Here is a 4106-nt window from a genome sequence, read left to right as displayed (position 1 = left end):
AAATGTGAATTGAGGTTTTCCAGCATACTCCTTCTTTTTAACATACATTGGTGTATGTTAAAAAGAAGGAGTATGCTGGAATGTGTTTTGTTCATTTTGAATAATTTTATGGAACACAACACAATCATCAAATTTTGAAAATAAATATCCTGCTGGTGAATCAGCAGCTGAAAGAGAATTAACATCTTTAATAATATCCTTTGATAAAAATTTCTGATATTCATCTTCTTGAAATATTCTTTTAGTTGGTGATTTTCTTGGTCCAGTTATAACTGGAAGAGAAGCAGTTGCTATGCTAGCAGGGTATATTGTAGGGACAGGCTTCAGGTTATACAGCAAATGAAATCGTTTTTCTGATGCTCCTTTATGTACTAATTTTTTCTCAAAGTGTTTTAAACAGATTACAGATGATTTTGTGACAGTCCAGAAATTTCTATTAACAAATCTAATCCATAACTTTCTTAAATCATCATCTTTTGGAAAACTGAAAACTGGAACTACTTCACCATCTAGATAGTTGGAGGTACATCCAACAACACAGCATTTATTAACCATAATTACTAACTATTAATAAAAAGAAGCTACAATCAGGTATATGAGGTTAGTTGATGTTAAGATTTAGAAAACGTTGAAGTTTTCATCCTATGCCGGATATACTTATTTAAAATTTATAGCGCAATAATTAAAATATGTTAAGAAAGTTTGTCCATCCAACGGAATATAGTTTTTTAAACTGGCCTTCTATTTTTTTTCGATTTAAGCAAGAGAGAAGGCCGTGAATTTAAGTAGGCCATGGATAAAAAATTTTCCAAATTTTAGCAACCTATAATGCCATGTGGTTTGGTTGAGGAGAGCAGACACATAAATATTTGATTCTAAGGCATTTAATTGCCAGTTAATTTGTTTGAGTTGTATCATTTACAATCTGAAAAGGGATATTTTCTCTTTAAAAAACGTGTGAGAGAAAAAAAAATTTTAACAACCAAACATTATCATTGATATTTGTTTTATTTGAAATAAATTTTCGGTTAAGATCACTACTCTTCAAAAAACAATTCTGACGGTTCGGTTAAATTAAAAGATAAATTTTGGCCAGAGATTTTCTTACGGCTAAAAATTGCTTTCTAACCGCTGCACAGTGGAGTATTTATGGTAAAAAGTTGATCAAAATTATTTTATGGCTTTTAACAATTAGATAAACAATTAAAAGCAGTTTGAAATCATAATATAATATTTAAAATGATTGTGCAGGTTTTTTTTTACTCAAAACACAGTTTTGCATATAAACCATACAAAAAGAAGTTTAAAAATAAAAAAATAAAAAAAACTAAACAACAATATAAACTGTTAAACTTCAATTAAAACATTAAATGCCTTAAGAGTAAAAATGTTTTAAAAAAATGATGCAAATACAAACAATTTAAACAAAAGGAAATATACAAATACACATACTATAAAGGTGAAATAAACCCTACTATAAAGGTAAAAACAACATAAAATAAAAAAATATACTTAAAAAACGATAAAAAATAAACATTAGTCTGATTCATTTTCGCTAGATGCCTCCTCTTCATATTGCTGTAGTTCGTTCAATGTTTCTGGTTGCAAGAACTCTAATGCCTCACTGGAAATAGCATTTCTTTTATTCTTGAGCCTCTTTCTGACACTGCTCAACAAAGGATCGGAACTTAACAGAAGTCTGTTTATGATATCCCTATTACAAATTTCTCTTGAAAATTTCCTCGAGAAATTCTGTCTATAATCACGGAAGTGCTTGTTTCGAGCCTCAGCCGCCTCTTCCGATAATTGACCAATAGGCAATATAGCTTGATCAATTATTGTGGCACCATGTCTCAATATCTTGTTCTGCTGTTAGTTCTGCAAACTTTTCAAATTTTTTGATATCTATTTTATATCCACTTGACAAGGTTTCCAAAATGATACCACAATTTTTAATAAGTCCAATGTTAACTCCTGTAATGCAGGATGAGGTTTGAGGATCTGAGAAAAATCTTCTTGATGTATTGCCATCATTAGTATTCCCAAAACCTGCAGTTGGAATATCCAGCAGCAGCCCCATTTTCTCTTTGAATTTGTTTTGAATGTTTTTTTTTGTTTCAGCTACAATTATTTTATCATCTTGTGTTCTCGCTTGCCATTTTTTATGGGAATGTGGTATGATAAATGTAGTAAAGATTCGAAAAACCTAATCCTTGTATGCAATATCGATAAACCAAATTTAAGGGCATCTGGATTATCTATGTTTTTTATGGTTAAATTATTAAAGTCTTTTGATGTTAGTCCACATATATAGCACCTCATAGTAGATGTCGTGTTGGTTGCAGCATTGCATACTTTTGCATCAACCATTGTAAATGCCAAGGTATGCTTTATATGTATAATACCACCTAAAAACTTCAATATTTCAGTTTTTTTTTAGTTTTTTATTTGATCTTCTACATAGATTTCTTCATTTGTTATGTCTTTAGTTTCATGGATAAAACGAATTCGAATTGGGCGACAATATCTTGTAGAAGAGGGCACAGGGTTTTGCCAAATAATCTTCTGGCTACCAATATGACATATAAGCCGTAGAGGCACAAATGAACTTTGAAAGATGTTAGAGTCACTATCTGTACTATTTTGGAATTTTCGTTTAAATGTTTGCTGCTGTGAGCCATCACAACCCCATTTTGATAACATTTCTAAATTGCTTCTTTCTTCTTCGTTTAAGGTTTCCAAAACTTCATCTAAATATTCACACAAGCGTCTAGTTGTGTGGTCTAGAATATGTGTAGTTTAATTTCACAACATGTTTCTGAAACTGTCATTGACTCTTGTGGAGGATAAAATTGTTTTTTTGATTCTTTCAAAAGCGAATAACATGGATAAATATTTTTATTAGCTGCATGAATTATTTCATATTGTCTCCTTGTCATATTGGCTTCCACAAAAATTGATAATGCTTCCGATGGTGTGTGTTTTTTTCTAACATTCGTCTGAATGGAATTGAAGTTTTCTATATATTTGTTTGCCTTTTCCAGTGAGCAGCTAATATCTTTCATTATTCTAGACGCATCACAATGTCCTGCATCACGCTGACTCATTTGGGCAGCATAGGTTAGTTGTGCATAAGATTATTGGTCTCTCAAAGCTTTTGTTCTACGCCTCTTGCTTGGCGAACTCAACAACTCGAAATCTTTTGATGGTCGACCAGGCCTTTTTATTATACAGGTGGGTAAACTTATGATACCATTGAGCCATAGTTCATTGTGCTTCAAAAAACGTTCTTCTATCTAGTTAGCAGCTATCCATTTTTGTTTAAAATGAAACTTGAAAGTATTTAAGGCGTTTTTTAGTGAACTTTGTTCATTTTCAGTACATTTTGTAATAATTTTGAGATGATCTTCTAAAAACACAAATTTGTCATCAATTTTCTTTGGGCATTGTTTCATAACATCGTAGAGTTCTTTTCTAGTCATCTCTTTCACCATTGGTTGGGATTCTGAAAAAAAAAATGAAATAAGTTTTTATTCAAAAGACAACGTTTTTGTCGTATTATTTAATCAAAATTAAATTTTAAAAAATGGAAGATTTATGTGGAACATTTTATTTCAAAAATGCTAACTAGAATAACTAATGTTTAAGTTACATAAAAAATCTTTGCTAAATTCGGCTTAATTCATATACGAAAACAATTTTGAATATGGTATTTACAAAAAAAAATCTAACAATTTTAATCTCGAATATATATTTTAAAAAATCTCACTTTGTTAAGTAAAATGAAGAAACTACACATTTATTTTGTATGTACATACCTTCTTCTTCAACGTTCATCGTGATTTATTAAAGGTTTTACAGCATACAAGCTTAAATAATACTTTTAAAAGTTGTGTTTGACAGGAAGCGTAAAAAACAAATACAATGAGCTCACGCGAAGTCCGAGTTTAAACTTTTTTTATACCTGGAAGGGGGAGTGGGCAACACTAAAATTGTTGTTTAGTGATGTAGCCTTTATAAATCTTTCATGATATATAGTTAATAGTACACTTTTACAAGATTTTTGTAATCGACTTTTGATCGACTATTACTTTGAAATACTCCAC

The 4106-nt window shown here is 30.4% G+C and overlaps 1 pseudogene across 1 annotated transcript; it reads right to left on the bottom strand.

The window, feature by feature from the left end:
- Positions 1-1342: 1342 nt before the first annotated feature.
- LOC145181297 (uncharacterized) lies at positions 1343-4106 on the bottom strand (annotated as a pseudogene). The gene is made up of 2 exons (XR_016456674.1): positions 3819-4106; positions 1343-3505 (listed from the first exon to the last, which is right to left on the bottom strand). The product of XR_016456674.1 is annotated as an uncharacterized LOC145181297 (transcript).

The sequence above is a fragment of the Hydra viridissima genome, unplaced genomic scaffold, assembly GCF_058129835.1.
Source record: "Hydra viridissima isolate aposymbiotic clone 2 unplaced genomic scaffold, HvirCarnegie_v1 scaffold_10, whole genome shotgun sequence".
Taxonomy (NCBI): domain Eukaryota; kingdom Metazoa; phylum Cnidaria; class Hydrozoa; order Anthoathecata; family Hydridae; genus Hydra; species Hydra viridissima.
Note: the sequence above shows the minus strand (reverse complement) of the source record. Positions and strands in the feature narration are given on the sequence as shown.